This window comes from Cydia fagiglandana, chromosome 19 (assembly GCF_963556715.1).
Source record: "Cydia fagiglandana chromosome 19, ilCydFagi1.1, whole genome shotgun sequence".
Taxonomy (NCBI): Eukaryota; Metazoa; Arthropoda; class Insecta; order Lepidoptera; family Tortricidae; genus Cydia; species Cydia fagiglandana.
Window position 1 is genome coordinate 543,819 of NC_085950.1, and position 18,330 is coordinate 562,148.

General features: G+C 39.2%; 1 long non-coding RNA gene across 1 annotated transcript in view; it reads right to left on the minus strand.

The window, feature by feature from the left end:
• Window positions 1–749: 749 nt before the first annotated feature.
• The window catches only part of LOC134673918 (uncharacterized), a 43,927-nt gene continuing 26,346 nt past the window's right edge, over window positions 750–18,330 (minus strand). The window contains exons 2-3 of the long non-coding RNA XR_010099520.1: window positions 1,152–1,311; window positions 750–1,121 (exon numbers count right to left, since the gene is read on the minus strand). This is a non-coding gene — a long non-coding RNA (uncharacterized LOC134673918). The remainder of the gene's footprint in view (window positions 1,122–1,151; window positions 1,312–18,330) is intronic.

Below are 18,330 nucleotides of genomic sequence, written 5' to 3' on the forward strand. Positions count from 1 at the left end.
CTGCTTGGTAATGAGACTAATGAGTCACCGTCAAATAGCTATAGGTAAAATAAATGCTCATTTGTTTGTTGCTTAATTTAGAGATTATAATGTAAATCACAGAAACAACTGTAAAATTGTTAGAATTAAGTAAATGGGTCAAACACGTTTTTAGAAAAGGTCACTTATGTGGACAATACGATAAAAGTTAACGACTCTGGTACATATAATATAACCCGTTTTTCATTATTATTATTATTTATGACTTGAGTCTCAAGTACTAGATACTATAAAACGGGTATGACCCAAATAGGTTAAGTTACTTGCATAAAAAAGAGCGTATCTCGCCATCAAACTTCACAGTTTGGCGAGTTTTTATGTTATTTGTACAATGTATTTTAGTGTATTATGAATAAATAAATTAAAAAAAAAAAAACTAAGACTCCGCTGTCCGTCCGTCCGTCCGTCCGTCCGTCCGTCTGTCACCAGGCTGTATTTCACGAACCGTGATAGCTAGACAAGTTGAAATTTTCACACATGAAGTATTTCTGTTGCCGCTATAACAACAAATACTAAAAACAGAATAAAGATGTAAGCGGGGCTCCCATACAACAAACGTGATTTTTGACCGAAGTTAAGCAACGTCGGGCGGGGTCAGTACTTGGATGTGTGACCGTTTTTTTTTTCTGCCGTTTTATGCATTATGGTACGGAATCCTTCGTGCGCGAGTCCGACTCGCACATGCCCGGTTTTTTTTAAAACAGACTCACTAAATTAGTAATGAATTTTTTTCTGAAGGACGTTTAGGTAAACGCGCGTAAAGCACTGATTTTGTCGATCTTATTTGTAAATTTCGTAAAGTTTGGACTGCTAAAAATGGTAAATTTGTATTACACATATCCTGTACTCGAACTTTTGTAGACTACATTTTTGTTATTATGACTTTGAAGTAGTGTAAATGAAAGTTAGACGAAATCAATTTTCTCCAGAAATTACTTCAAAACAAGTGACAATTTCTTTGAAAATCGACTTAATTTCAACGTAATTTTGATACTTAACCAATCTACAACATTTCCTGAAACTATACATCATTTATAATTTACTACCATAACTTTTTGATGAATTTTTAAAAACTGCCCCTTCTCGTCATGTAAGCATTACCAGTGACGCACGCTCGCGACCTCATTATTAAAAGCCAAGATGAGAAGACGTGCTAATAGAAACCAATACTTGCTATTTAGATATTACGTAACAAAAGGCGTACATTTTCAACGACCAAATACATCAATTTCACATTTCTGCTCTAAAATCGATAACGGCCTCTTAAAGGCACTTTGTTCCAGGTGTTCAAGTCCGCCTAGCCAAGGTTACAATCGCTATCGCTTCGATAACGAAAAGCTTTATATCTCTCTATCACTCCTCCATATTAGTGCGACAGTGACAGTTGCGTTTCGATCGCTACGGAGCGTAAGCGATTGGCATCTTGGCTACGCGGCCTGCTTCTTCGAAAGCTACACCTTCTCTGGCCTTATAGGGACCGTGCGCGTTGGAAACTCTCATTCCTAAATGTTTTATATTTCTCAAGACAATAACGGCGCGATTCGGGAAATGAATTAGGTAGAGATGCACTAGATAAGATATAGTAAAGATATGTGACGTTCCACGTCAAAAGGTACCACTACCCCGACTGAATATTGGAGCGGCGTTAATAATAAGCGTAAGCACCAGCCGCCATAAGGTACCTTTTGCCGTGGAACGTCACATATCTTTACTATTTCATATCTAGTGAATGTCTAACGGCGCGATATCTTAAAGTTCGAATCGCGCCGTAAGTATACGAACTATCATAATATATAGTCAAGTGACAAGCAAAAGTCACTAATTACTAAAAAAAATTAAACAAAAATCGACCTTCTTTTAGTACTAATATGGTTCACTATGGCTTTGAACTTGTGGTGGTAATTAGTGACTTTTGCTTGTCACCCGACGGTATTTAGTTTTATCAAAGAGAATAGAGTGTATAGAGGGTTATTGTCATAGTAAACTTACTGCCATCTATCGACACAGAATTAAAACTAAAAATGTATTAAAAAATGTATATATATAATATATATTATACATATATATACATTTTATATATACAGGGTGTTTGGTACATCGTTTGCCAAATTAAAACGGCAGATAGGTTGAGTCATTTGCTATCTTCTCAGGCCTAGAAATTTTTAATTTGGCGTAATTTTTAGGGTTCCGTACCCAAAGGGTAAAACGGGACCCTATTACTAAGACTTCGCTGTCCGTCCGTCCGTCTGTCACCAGGCTGTATCTCACGAACCGTGATAGCTAGACAGTTGAAATTTTCACAGATGATGTATTTCTGTTGCCGCTATAACAACAAATACTAAAAACAGAATAAAATAAAGATTTAAATGGGGCTCCCATACAACAAACGTGATTTTTGACCAAAGTTAAGCAACGTCGGGAGTGGTCAGTACTTGGATGGGTGACTTTTTTTTTTGTTTTTTTTTTTTTTGCATTATGGTACGAAACCCTTCGTGCGCGAGTCCGACTCGCACTTGCCCGGTTTTTTCTTTCACTTCTATGCCAGTTTTTCGTAAATTTCAAATTAAAGAGTAGTTTAAAGAAGGGCGTATGTCGTTTAGAAACTTTATATATGTACTTACGACATTATTTACTAAGGTAGTTTTGTAATTTAAAATTCAACCAACCCGCCCAAACGGCATATTGTGGGAATCGCCGGTGTGGGGTTAGTGGGTAGGCTCCTCCCCTCTTTTCATAATAGAACAGAGCTGGGAGGTGAGAGTCCCACATATCCCCCATATTATGCGCACACATACATACACACACGCAGAGGCGTACTCTTTTTTTTGACGATGTGGGAATGCCGTTACTGGTCCCCCTGGTCCCGAGGTGGGCTCATTATGGGGGGTATGTGGGACTCTCATCTCCCAGCTCTGTTCTATTATGAAAAGAGGGGAGGAGCCTACCCACTAACCCACACCGGCGATTCCCACAATATGCCGTTTGGGGGGGCGTCCTGGGATCGCGAACATACCAGGAACGCAAAGGCGTACCCACGGTGGGGCAAGGTGGGGCAGTTGCCCCATCCTGGTCTGTGGTCTGAAGAGACCCTAGTTCTGCCCCACCCTTTAAAAAATGCTCATACGTAGGTACATTAAGGGATGGACACACTTATCCCACGTACGCAACGTTATGCAATGCATTATGACATCTGAACCCTGAAAGTTGACGCCATTTTCCATAGAGCTGACTAAACACCGACGCTTAAAAGACGCTAGTGTGTGGTGGCCCTAAGATAAAACATTTACATAAATTTTACTTGAGTAAACTATTTTGAATTGAATTGAATTAAGGATAGCAAGTCCCTCTACCTACCCGTCTCGTCTTCTTAACAAAAGCAGGCGTGGCTCACTCCGCGATTTCGTCGCTTTGCTACAGGTAGCTAAAAGTGCATCCGTTCGGCCCCAGTTTTGGGGTTTGCCATAAGCCGCGCGTGGCGCTGTCGCCACCTAGCGGCCATATCTGTGCTGATCGTAACAGACGCGTTTTGTTAGAGAGTGAGTCTTCTGTACTTAGTACGTTAGTACTATTAATTATTCTGTGACAAAAGTAGCTTCAAAATTGCCTCACGACATTCCAACTGAATACAATAACATTAATTAATTAATTAAGATTTATTTCAAAAGAAACCCGTCCGCCTGGTTGAATTTTAAATTACAAAACTACCTTAGTAAATAAAGTCGTAAGTATATAAAGTTTCTAAACGACATACGCCCTTCTTTAAACTACCCTCGGGAATCCAGAAGACGTAAGTACATTAAATGTTTAGCGACATACGCCTTTCTGCTTCTAGTGAGATATCCTCTAGCCGCCCAAATACCTATAAAAAGGTCTCCTGTTCCATTCTAATTTAAACTTTGTGTTGACAAAATAAAATTTCATTTTGCTTGGCAAGGTTTGACGTATGGGCGGCTAGAGGATACGATGAATATTTAAATTCGGCGCCATGATGAATCTCCGTTCCATTATTTTAAACCCAACCGTCGCAAAGTAACAGTTTGCCATCGACTTCAGGCGTATGGACTACGAGTACAAGAGTTAGCGACTATAATGTAGTATGGTCAAAAACTTTTTAGTATGAGCAATTTAGAGAAATATAGTAAGAATAGAGTGCTCACTCCATACATCTGTTTTGGTACCAAAACGACTATTATTTTCGTAGTCGACATCTAGCATCCAGTAGCGGAATTATCCCCCTGGCATCCCTTCTCTCCCCATTCATAACCCAACTCTCCACGCAATCCCTATCTATACTCACCCCATTTTACGGTACCTAAGAGTTTTGTTTACAGAAAAAAAATTGATTGTTATTTGCGAGCAAAATTAATTCGTAATATCGAACATAATAAATCGTCAGGTGACAAGCAAATGTCACTAATTATTAAAAAAATAATACAAAAATCGACCTTCTTTTAGTACTAATGTGGTTCACTATGGCTAATATGAATTTGTGGTGGTACTTAGTGATTTTTGCTTGTCACCCGACGAAATAATTATGGATTATTACAAGCTTTTATTTAGTTTCACCTGACCGTTATCTGTCTGTCTGTGTGTAATCAAATCTTGCAAGTTAAATTTCATCTACTTCCCGGTTTCCGACTGAGCTGAAATTTTGCATGCATGTATAAATCGGATGACAATGCAATATTATGGTACCATCAAGCTGATCTGATGATGGAGATAGGAGGTGGCCATAGGAACTCTGTGATGAAACAACGCAACCTAATTGTGTTAGGGCTTTTTAGAATCGTCTCGATGAGTATTAGTTGCCTGTCGTAAGAAAAGTACAGTCAGCGATAAAAGCTTGTACCAAAAATTTAATTTTTGCCAAAAACTTATTTTAAGTATCATAAAAACAATTCAAAATGAATATCGCGTCCATAACGTCTGTCCCGCTCCAAAACAAATGGCGGCCAATTATAACGAACACTTTGTTCCAATTACAAAATTCGTTCCTTTTTCAAATTCAATCCCCCGGTTTGAATGTTTGATTAGCTGCATTCATTTATTTGAGACTTACAAGGAAGGGTGCCCAACTGTCCGACTCCGATTTGATTTATTTTGATATGTGTTATAGAGTAGTCTAAAATAACGGACACGTATTTTTTTTTAGCTGCCCAAACTCAACCTGTTAGGAGATAATTTTTAAGAAAAAAAAACCGACTTCCATGGGGGCCGATGAAAGATTATTGTAGATGGTACACTATGTAGAAAAGGAGGTAAAACCACCCACTTTTTTACTAGCATTTCGCTTCTGTATAATGGCTCCTCTACAGGATGGGCCAACGCCGGCCACTCCAAGGGACGCAGCCATGCACTATCACTTGCTCCTTCTAACGCATAAATGCGTCCCTTGGAGTGGCCGGCGTGACCGTGAAGAGGAGCCATGAGGGTTGTAGTTCTAGCCTAACCTAACCCACTCCTCAGTTCGAACCTAATCAAACCCACTTTTCAAGTAGCATTTCGTTTCTGTAAGGCTCGCAGTTCTAACCTAACCTAATCCTTGTTCGGTTCTATGAGGATCGCAGTTCAAACCTAATCTAACAACCCACTTAATGGCGCATGCCGTGCGGTGTACGGGGGTTTAAGCGGGAGGGGCTAGTAAGATTGGCATCATCGTACTTTATACCTACATTAATTTTATGGTAGGTAATCATAGTTGTTTATTTAGTTAAGGTATCATAGTGGTTTTCTGGGTCAAGGTCCGGGTCCGAGTCCGGGTCAGAGTCCGGGTTCGTGTCCGGGTCCGAGACCGGGTCCGAGTCCGGATCCGAGTCCGGGTCCGAGTCCGGTTCCGAGTCCGGGTCCGAATCCGGATCCGAGTCCAGGTCCGGGTCCGAACCGGATCCGGGTATGAGTCCGAGTCCGGGTCCCAGTCCAAGTCAAAATCGAAATTCGTAATCACCAAACGTGTACCATGCGTCATTGAAGAGTTCTGTTCTGGTCATCATCAGCAGTTCCACTTCATCAAATGCGACAGTTTTGAATGTAAATGCTTGATTTTATGATGACAATACAAAAAAATCTATACGTATGCCTTTAATATTTGAGGAGTTCCCTCGATTCCTTATGGATCCCATCATCGGAACTCGAGCTTGACAAAAATGTGGCTTAAAAACTTAACTTGCTTAACGAACATAACGAAAAGGAAATATCGCCAAACGTGAACTATGCGTCGTTGAAGAGTTCTGTTCTGATCATCATCAGCAGTTCCACTTCATCAAATGCAACAGTTTTTTAATGAAAATGCTTGATTTTCTGATGTAAATACAAAAATCTCTATACGCATGCCTTTAAGATTTGAGGAGTTCCCTTGATTCCTCATGGATCCCATCATCAGAACTCGAGCTTGACAAAAATGTGGCTTAAAAACTTAACTTGCTTAACAAACATAACGACGAGGACAAATCGCCAACCGTGAACTATGCGTCGTTGAAGAGTTCTGTTCTGATCATCATCAGCAGTTTCACTTCATCAAATGCAACAGTTTTTAATGAAAATGCTTGATTTTCTGATGTAAATACAAAAATCTCTATACGCATGCCTTTAAGATTTGAGGAGTTCCCTTGATTCCTCATGGATCCCATCATCAGAACTCGAGCTTGACAAAAATGTGGCTTAAAAATTTAACTTGCTTAACAAACATAACGAAGAGGACAAATCGCCAACCGTGAACTATGCGTCGTTGAAGAGTTCCGTTCTGATCATCATCATCAGTTCCACTTCATCAAATGTCACTTTTTTGGATGTATATGCTTGAGTCGTTGACAAAAAACCAAAAATCACTATGTGTATGCCTTTAAGATTTGAGGAGTTCCCTCGATTCCTCATGGATCCCATCATCAGAACTGGATTTTGACAAAAACGGGACCAATCTGTATGCATATAGATTCAATCAAAAAAAGAATTTTCAAAATCGGTCCAGTAATGACGGAGTTATGGAGTAACAAACATAAAAAAAAAAAAAAAAAAAAAAAAAAAAAAAAAAAAAAAAAAAAAAAAAAAAAAAAAAAAAAAAAAAAAAAAAAAAAAAAAAAAAAAAAAAAAAAAAACATACAACCGAATTGAGAACCTCCTTCTTTGAGATTTGGAAGTCGGTTAAAAATGGCCTTCAAAGTACTGAGAATTGACCAAACCTTTTTGACATTTTTCAAAATTGAAAAACTTTTTTCAAAAAAATTGATAATTAATTACTGGTTTCGTTATATCTCCAACATATAACACCACATAGGGACGTATTTTGTCATTTCACCACAAATTCATTTTTTATATAAAAAAAAATATATAATAAATATATTTTTAACCGACTTCCAAATCCCAAAGGAGGATCAATTCGGTTGTATGTTTTTTTTTTTTATTTTTTTTATTTTTTTTATTTTTTTTTTTATTTTTTATGTTTGTTACTCCATATCTCCGTCATTACTGGACCGATTTTGAAAATTATTTTTTTGATTGTATGTATATGCATACAGATTGGTCCCGTTTTTGTCAAAATCCAGTTCTGATGATGGGATCCATGAGGAATCGATGGAACTCCGTAAATCTTAAAGGCATACATATGGTGATTTTTGTGTTTTTATCAACAAATCAAGCATATACATTCAAAAACGTGACATTTGATGAATTGGAACTGCTGATGATGATCAGAACGGAACTCTTCAACGACGCATAGTTCACCTTTGGCGATATGTCCTCTTCGTTATGTTTGTTAAGCAAGTTAAGTTTTTAAGCCACAATTTTATCAAGCTTGAGTTCTGATGATGGGATCCATGAGAAATCGAGGGAACTCCTCAAATTTTAAAGGCATGCGTATAGAGATTTTTGTATTTTCATCAGAAAATCAAGCATTTTCATTAAAAACTGTCGCATTTGATGAAGTGGAACTGCTGATGATGATCAGAACGGAACTCTTCAACGACGCAAGTAGGGTAAATATGAGAGATCTGCCTCAGTGTAGGTATTCAAGTCCCCCCCGCGGGGTGGGGGGGGAGGGGAGGGGGAGGGGGAGGTTCCCCGCGGGGGTGGGGGGGAGGGGGAGGGGAGGGGGAGTGACCTTGAGGGGGAGTGACCTTGACCTTGAGTGACCTTGACCTTGACCTTGAATGACCTTGACCTTGAGTGACCTTGACCTTGAGTGACCTTGACCTTGACATTGAGTGACCTTGACTTGAGGGGCTTGACCTTGACCTTGAGTGACCTTGACCTTGACGGGGATTGACCTTGACCTTGGGAACATATATCAGCGTTTTCTTTAAACCATGTCGGTGGTAAACAAGCTGACGGTCCCCGCCTGATAGTAAGCAGTCATCGTAGCCTATGAACGCCTGCGAATTCTATAGTTTACACGGATGCACTTTTATTTGCGGTTGGTTTTGTCGCTTGTGCTTATCAATTGTATGGAGTTTATAGTTTACCAACTGCAAAGGGGATTTTCTTTTATGATACCACATTGGTGGCAAATAAGCATACAGTCCGTCTGATGGTAAGTTGTTACCGTAGCCTTTGGACGCCTGCAACTCCAGGGTGGATACAAGCGCGCTGCCGACTGTCCAAAGTTTCAATAACTTTGTTTTAAAATATGAGGCATATATCGGCGTTTTCTTTAAACCATGTCGGTGGTAAACAAGCTGACGGTCCCCGCCTGATAGTAAGCAGTCATCGTAGCCTATGAACGCCTGCGAATTGTATTGTTACCACGGATGCATTTTTATTTGCGTTTGGTTTTGTCGCTTGTGCTTATCAAATGTATGGAGTTTATAGTTTACCAACTGCAAAGGGTTTTTTCTTTTATGATACCACATTGGTGGCAAATAAGCATACAGTCCGTCTGATGGTAAGTTGTTACCGTAGCCTTTGGACGCCTGCAACTCCAGGGTGGATACAAGCGCGCTGCCGACTGCCCAAAGATTCAATAACTTTGTTTTAAAATATGAGGCATATATCGGCGTTTTTTTTAATACCACGTCGGTGGCAAATAAGCAGACGACCTCGCCTGACAGTAAGCAGTCACCGTAGCCCATGGACGCCTGCGAATTCTATTGTTACCACGGATGCATTTTTATTTGCGGTTGGTTTTGTCGCTTGTACTTATCAAATGTATGGAGTTTGTAGTTTACCGACCGCAAAAAGATCCAGATTTTTTTTATATATTACGTCGGTGGCAAACAAGCATCCGGCTCACCTGATGGTAAGCAGCCACCGTAGCCTTTGGACGCTTGCAAGTTCAGACTTTTGAAACCTATACATCATCATCATCATCATCATCATCATCATCATCATCATCATCATTATCATTATAAAGGCCCTCAGGAAAACTTCGACCTCCCCCTGCTCATGTAGTATTTGGGTTTCTAGCATACTTATTTGCGGTTGGTTTTGTCCCTTTTGGTTATCGAATGTAGTTTGTAGTTTGCCGACTGCAAAAAGGCCCAGATTTTTTTTATAATACGTCGGTGGCAAACAAGCATCCGGCTCACCTGATGGTAAGCAGTCAACGTAGCCTATGGATGCCTGCAACTTTAGAGTTGTTACATGCGCGTTGCCGACTGCAAAAAGGTTCAATAAGTTTTTTTTCTTTTTTTTATATACCACGTCGGTGGCAAACAAGCACACGGCCCGTCTAGTAGTGAGCAGTCACCGTAGCCTATGGACGCCTGCAATTTCGAGATGTTACATGCGCGTTGCCGATCGTTGAGATGTAGACCGTGACGTTCGGAAACAAAAAGACGTATGTGACTGTAAACTTCCATCCACCGTAGAATTTGACAGATAGAGAGAGTTTGATGTATTAAACTTTACCGTATTAAGAGTTAATAAGGTCTACTGGTCTTAAATTTTTGTATGAAATTATAAGCAAATATCAGCCGTCATGAATTAAGTATTGTAACCTTTGTCAGATAATGAAGCTTATTTTAAAGATTATAAACTCTAAGTACTAGAAATAAAGTAGATTTTACTAATGCTGTAATTCTGTAAAGCCACATGGTCATGAAACTCGTGCGATGTTGGGGGTATACTCTTCAATCTTTTCAATCGGAATGGTCAGAGGTCAGAAAGTCCGTGAGGGACAGAACATACGCAAAGTGACGAAATTGAAAACACGTTTTAATATACCTGAGAACATATCAAGCATGACCTACGTAACTTGATCGGGTTATTTGTTACCTAACATAAACCATACTAAATTCACTGTGGGGAATTTTAAAAAAATGTGAGAATGTGACAAGGACAAACAATAATAACGCTTTCTCTGCTACTCCTACTGAAAGATTACATAAGACTATCTCGTTTGGTCATTTCCCCCTCCCGCTCCCCCCACCAGTTCCAATTATAATATCATAAATGAGATCACAATACCTGCAACCTGTAACTGACGCATACGCTTTCTAAAATTAATTAAAAAATCAGAAAATAACAATGGAGTACGTCATTGAACTCGTTGCGAGGCTGTGGTTTAGTAACAAGGGGTTAGGGTACAATTATAAATGTGGAGATAGCGACGAAACAAATATTGCATTCATCTCATCAATCGAGGCGCTGGCACCTGACGTGGACATTTACAAGTGGGAGGCGGCCCGGATCGATCTCAAGAAGCTGATCAAAGTACTACTGGAGGAGAGGAGCATCCTTCAGTTACACTCGGGATACCATGCGGAGGGGCTTTTGCTGGAGGTGCTAAGAAAACACAACATTAGATCATTCCTCTCTGTGCCTCTTAAACAGAAAACTTTAATCTGGAAAGACGCGGGGGTGTGGTTCGTAGAGGTGACCAACCCGAAAATCATCAAGAGAACTTATGTGTTTTTTGACTTCGAATAAGTGTACGTCTGTGTATGTCTGAAATAAAAAAATGTTTAAAAGTGAATGACTATTTATTTATTTACCAATCATTTAGGTATTTTATAATGTTCCCAATGCGAGTACAAAAAAATTCCTTTGCGCTAATGACATTCGATCTGAATCCCTTAGTTTTCTAATGTTTTTGAAGTGAAAACTTCTTTAGCGGTGCTGGGCACTTTCTGAGACAGCGATCACGTGATCGTAACGTTTAGATGGCCACTCAAATAGATGGCAATTAAATCAATAAAGAAAAACTCAATGACATTACATGAAAAAGGTTCTAATCTTGTACGGGTTGAAATACGAGGATCTCACAGTTACATTCAAACTTTATATCACTCAAATATAATTCAATAAAGCTACATCTTGATGAAATCGCTAATAAAAGTGAACTCTAGTAATGGTGAATAAAACTCAAAATATCATGATCAAATATATTTAGATGCGAGATCTGCAATTTCTATTCTAATTTTAAACAAGCTCACTGACCAGCAATTTCGGACTAAAGTTTTTCAATAGAAAGGAGGATACATAGTGCTGCAGACATTTTGGCCTAGTCATTGAGTTTTCACTTCTGTCGGCACTCCCGGAGTGCAATCCGTTGTTTTTTTGTAGCTATAATAGCAACGACTTTTAGCAATATAGTATGCCATATTTACTTCAAAGTTCATTGTCTTCGAGATATTCGACATCAAGTTGAACAATTTTAGGCCAACAACCTGGTTTTCAGGCCATAGCTTTTGTGTTAATTATTTTAAAATTTACAACTCTGACCAGTTTTTAGAGACGTCAAAGACAAACCCAAATATGCAGATTTCGTACATGTAAGATCCTTCACAGCAATCCAGCTACGAAAAAAGTGTTATTTTTAGACAATGTTTAAAAAAATCATAAAAAAATAAGTATTCATTAGTTTCAAAATCCGGTAGACAAGAATGGAGATCAAAGATAGAAGAATCGGTAGCCATTTGTCTTATAATTCTATCTGAAGTGTAAATGTAGAAGTAACGGCTCAAACCTTGTCAAATATCGATGTAAACCGCGGGGAGCCCCTTAAGGTGAGGTTGTGTAGAGCAATGTTTCAGAGTTACTAAGCGTGTGTCATCATCGTCGTTAAAAATATATCAAGTTCGATTTCAAACAAAAACAAGACCTAACCTAATCAAAGCAAGTGCTATACCATCTACATATTATGCATAGTAGGTTCTGCCATCTTGTGGGTCCCATTGGAAGTATAAACGTCACATTTACGTCTCGCGCCAAAAATCAGATGGCTCCTATGCTGTATAGTTCATGCATGCTCCCTATTGTCAGTTCAGTACGGTGGCGCTTAAGCAATGTCAATGTGAAAACAAATCCGTTTAAAATTACAAGGAGGGATTTCATATCATCGCTAAGTAGGCGAAAGTGTGTCTGTCTGTCTGTTTGTCTGTTACCTCTTCACGCTTAAGCCGCTGAACCGATTTAGTTGAAATTTGGTATAGAGATAGTTCGAGTCCTGGAGAAAATCAGGGAAATCATTCCTGAAGAGAGTGCAAAGGCGGGTGGAATTGAAAGAGTTAATGGCATTGCCTAATAATTGAAGTAAGCAATGAGCATATTGAATGATTGCTATTAGCATTATCCAGGCGCTATACCTACTTTAGCTGCTGTCACTAACTCCACGCAGACGAAGTCGCGGGCAAAAGCTAGTATTTCAATATTTTCGCTAGGATTTTTTGATTGTTTAGTACAAAAATCAACTTTACTTAAATGTAATAAGGTTGACATCTGTTGCGGGGTAGCAGAACTTCTGTGATTGTAGCTCAACTATGCGACGCTAGATGGGCTACTCGTATCTTCAAAAATAAAAATCGTAGATGCAATTTCGACATAATTTCCTTTACTGTAAAGTTCAAATTATTGTAATGGGCTAGGGCTCATAGGATAATCTCTTTCGAAATAAGAAAATATGGTCAATCATCCTTTAGATAGCGTTGCGTTTGTAGTAGTGTGCATGTTGACGACATAGGTTTCCAGACCGCAGAGAAGCATTATATATTTGTTAATGCCTGGAAGATTGAGGCCTGTCTGCCCATGCTGATGCTAGCTCTGAGCTTATTGAATTGCCTTTCTTGGAACTCTTCAACGTACTTTCGGTCATTGGTTCATTTGTCTTAGAGTTTGGTAAAATGACATTCGGTGTATATGTTCAGTGGGCATGCTAAGGGTTATATTTGCAAAAACCCAGACGTTGAGTTTGGTTAATGCTTGAGAGCGCCATGTGCATTTGGCCTGTTTAGTGTCCATATTATGCAGACGCACTGCTTGCCACCATTTGAATGTTGTCTTTAGAGCTCTTTGCATTAGGTTGAATATCGTGTGGAAGAAGATGAAGTTTTGAGTAGAAACGATGTTAGACTAATAATGGACTGACGGATATAGGCTGTCAGTAGTCCTTTTTCCCTGCTTTTGCTATGAAGTTTACCTTGACCCGAGTCCAATTATCTGGTACGATTCACCACGCGAAACTTGCTCTGAATATTATGGCCAGATGCAGATTGCTGTAAAAGCGCCGCTGATTTAAATCAAAAAGTTTGGTCTAAAGATGTTTCTTGCTATATTCCAGTCGATATTGCGTGCCACTGTGGATTCGAGGATTCCTATGGGCGCAAAGCTGTGTTTATTACTGGTTGAGTATGAACCGGGGAAGTGGGTGTCTCTGAGCAAGTTCCTCTTCCGTGTTCATAAATGTGCCATCTAGTGTTTAAGGAGACCGAGATAGTTGGTTGGTGTCTTGGAGAGTATTATGTAAGTTCATGCTCCTTTATGAGTTTGGGCAATATCAGGAGGCACCCCGTACGATTACGATGTACGGGTGCCTCCTGATATTGCCCAAACTCATAAAGGAGCATGAACTTACATAATACTCTCCAAGACACCAACCAACTATCTCGGTCTCCTTAAACACTAGATGGCACATTTATGAACACGGAAGAGGAACTTGCTCAGAGACACCCACTTCCCCGGTTCATACTCAACCAGTAATAAACACAGCTTTGCGCCCATAGGAATCCTCGAATCCACAGTGGCACGCAATATCGACTGGAATATAGCAAGAAACATCTTTAGACCAAACTTTTTGATTTAAATCAGCGGCGCTTTTACAGCAATCTGCATCTGGCCATAATATTCAGAGCAAGTTTCGCGTGGTGAATCGTACCAGATAATTGGACTCGGGTCAAGGTAAACTTCATAGCAAAAGCAGGGAAAAAGGACTACTGACAGCCTATATCCGTCAGTCCATTATTAGTCTAACATCGTTTCTACTCAAAACTTCATCTTCTTCCACACGATATTCAACCTAATGCAAAGAGCTCTAAAGACAACATTCAAATGGTGGCAAGCAGTGCGTCTGCATAATATGGACACTAAACAGGCCAAATGCACATGGCGCTCTCAAGCATTAACCAAACTCAACGTCTGGGTTTTTGCAAATATAACCCTTAGCATGCCCACTGAACATATACACCGAATGTCATTTTACCAAACTCTAAGACAAATGAACCAATGACCGAAAGTACGTTGAAGAGTTCCAAGAAAGGCAATTCAATAAGCTCAGAGCTAGCATCAGCATGGGCAGACAGGCCTCAATCTTCCAGGCATTAACAAATATATAATGCTTCTCTGCGGTCTGGAAACCTATGTCGTCAACATGCACACTACTACAAACGCAACGCTATCTAAAGGATGATTGACCATATTTTCTTATTTCGAAAGAGATTATCCTATGAGCCCTAGCCCATTACAATAATTTGAACTTTACAGTAAAGGAAATTATGTCGAAATTGCATCTACGATTTTTATTTTTGAAGATACGAGTAGCCCATCTAGCGTCGCATAGTTGAGCTACAATCACAGAAGTTCTGCTACCCCGCAACAGATGTCAACCTTATTACATTTAAGTAAAGTTGATTTTTGTACTAAACAATCAAAAAATCCTAGCGAAAATATTGAAATACTAGCTTTTGCCCGCGACTTCGTCTGCGTGGAGTTAGTGACAGCAGCTAAAGTAGGTATAGCGCCTGGATAATGCTAATAGCAATCATTCAATATGCTCATTGCTTACTTCAATTATTAGGCAATGCCATTAACTCTTTCAATTCCACCCGCCTTTGCACTCTCTTCAGGAATGATTTCCCTGATTTTCTCCAGGACTCGAACTATCTCTATACCAAATTTCAACTAAATCGGTTCAGCGGCTTAAGCGTGAAGAGGTAACAGACAAACAGACAGACAGACACACTTTCGCCTACTTAGCGATGATATGAAATCCCTCCTTGTAATTTTAAACGGATTTGTTTTCACATTGACATTGCTTAAGCGCCACCGTACTGAACTGACAATAGGGAGCATGCATGAACTATACAGCATAGGAGCCATCTGATTTTTGGCGCGAGACGTAAATGTGACGTTTATACTTCCAATGGGACCCACAAGATGGCAGAACCTACTATGCATAATATGTAGATGGTATAGCACTTGCTTTGATTAGGTTAGGTCTTGTTTTTGTTTGAAATCGAACTTGATATATTTTTAACGACGATGATGACACACGCTTAGTAACTCTGAAACATTGCTCTACACAACCTCACCTTAAGGGGCTCCCCGCGGTTTACATCGATATTTGACAAGGTTTGAGCCGTTACTTCTACATTTACACTTCAGATAGAATTATAAGACAAATGGCTACCGATTCTTCTATCTTTGATCTCCATTCTTGTCTACCGGATTTTGAAACTAATGAATACTTATTTTTTTATGATTTTTTTAAACATTGTCTAAAAATAACACTTTTTTCGTAGCTGGATTGCTGTGAAGGATCTTACATGTACGAAATCTGCATATTTGGGTTTGTCTTTGACGTCTCTAAAAACTGGTCAGAGTTGTAAATTTTAAAATAATTAACACAAAAGCTATGGCCTGAAAACCAGGTTGTTGGCCTAAAATTGTTCAACTTGATGTCGAATATCTCGAAGACAATGAACTTTGAAGTAAATATGGCATACTATATTGCTAAAAGTCGTTGCTATTATAGCTACAAAAAAACAACGGATTGCACTCCGGGAGTGCCGACAGAAGTGAAAACTCAATGACTAGGCCAAAATGTCTGCAGCACTATGTATCCTCCTTTCTATTGAAAAACTTTAGTCCGAAATTGCTGGTCAGTGAGCTTGTTTAAAATTAGAATAGAAATTGCAGATCTCGCATCTAAATATATTTGATCATGATATTTTGAGTTTTATTCACCATTACTAGAGTTCACTTTTATTAGCGATTTCATCAAGATGTAGCTTTATTGAATTATATTTGAGTGATATAAAGTTTGAATGTAACTGTGAGATCCTCGTATTTCAACCCGTACAAGATTAGAACCTTTTTCATGTAATGTCATTGAGTTTTTCTTTATTGATTTAATTGCCATCTATTTGAGTGGCCATCTAAACGTTACGATCACGTGATCGCTGTCTCAGAAAGTGCCCAGCACCGCTAAAGAAGTTTTCACTTCAAAAACATTAGAAAACTAAGGGATTCAGATCGAATGTCATTAGCGCAAAGGAATTTTTTTGTACTCGCATTGGGAACATTATAAAATACCTAAATGATTGGTAAATAAATAAATAGTCATTCACTTTTAAACATTTTTTTATTTCAGACATACACAGACGTACACTTATTCGAAGTCAAAAAACACATAAGTTCTCTTGATGATTTTCGGGTTGGTCACCTCTACGAACCACACCCCCGCGTCTTTCCAGATTAAAGTTTTCTGTTTAAGAGGCACAGAGAGGAATGATCTAATGTTGTGTTTTCTTAGCACCTCCAGCAAAAGCCCCTCCGCATGGTATCCCGAGTGTAACTGAAGGATGCTCCTCTCCTCCAGTAGTACTTTGATCAGCTTCTTGAGATCGATCCGGGCCGCCTCCCACTTGTAAATGTCCACGTCAGGTGCCAGCGCCTCGATTGATGAGATGAATGCAATATTTGTTTCGTCGCTATCTCCACATTTATAATTGTACCCTAACCCCTTGTTACTAAACCACAGCCTCGCAACGAGTTCAATGACGTACTCCATTGTTATTTTCTGATTTTTTAATTAATTTTAGAAAGCGTATGCGTCAGTTACAGGTTGCAGGTATTGTGATCTCATTTATGATATTATAATTGGAACTGGTGGGGGGAGCGGGAGGGGGAAATGACCAAACGAGATAGTCTTATGTAATCTTTCAGTAGGAGTAGCAGAGAAAGCGTTATTATTGTTTGTCCTTGTCACATTCTCACATTTTTTTAAAATTCCCCACAGTGAATTTAGTATGGTTTATGTTAGGTAACAAATAACCCGATCAAGTTACGTAGGTCATGCTTGATATGTTCTCAGGTATATTAAAACGTGTTTTCAATTTCGTCACTTTGCGTATGTTCTGTCCCTCACGGACTTTCTGACCTCTGACCATTCCGATTGAAAAGATTGAAGAGTATACCCCCAACATCGCACGAGTTTCATGACCATGTGGCTTTACAGAATTACAGCATTAGTAAAATCTACTTTATTTCTAGTACTTAGAGTTTATAATCTTTAAAATAAGCTTCATTATCTGACAAAGGTTACAATACTTAATTCATGACGGCTGATATTTGCTTATAATTTCATACAAAAATTTAAGACCAGTAGACCTTATTAACTCTTAATACGGTAAAGTTTAATACATCAAACTCTCTCTATCTGTCAAATTCTACGGTGGATGGAAGTTTACAGTCACATACGTCTTTTTGTTTCCGAACGTCACGGTCTACATCTCAACGATCGGCAACGCGCATGTAACATCTCGAAATTGCAGGCGTCCATAGGCTACGGTGACTGCTCACTACTAGACGGGCCGTGTGCTTGTTTGCCACCGACGTGGTATATAAAAAAAAGAAAAAAAACTTATTGAACCTTTTTGCAGTCGGCAACGCGCATGTAACAACTCTAAAGTTGCAGGCATCCATAGGCTACGTTGACTGCTTACCATCAGGTGAGCCGGATGCTTGTTTGCCACCGACGTATTATAAAAAAAATCTGGGCCTTTTTGCAGTCGGCAAACTACAAACTACATTCGATAACCAAAAGGGACAAAACCAACCGCAAATAAGTATGCTAGAAACCCAAATACTACATGAGCAGGGGGAGGTCGAAGTTTTCCTGAGGGCCTTTATAATGATAATGATGATGATGATGATGATGATGATGATGATGATGATGATGATGATGTATAGGTTTCAAAAGTCTGAACTTGCAAGCGTCCAAAGGCTACGGTGGCTGCTTACCATCAGGTGAGCCGGATGCTTGTTTGCCACCGACGTAATATATAAAAAAAATCTGGATCTTTTTGC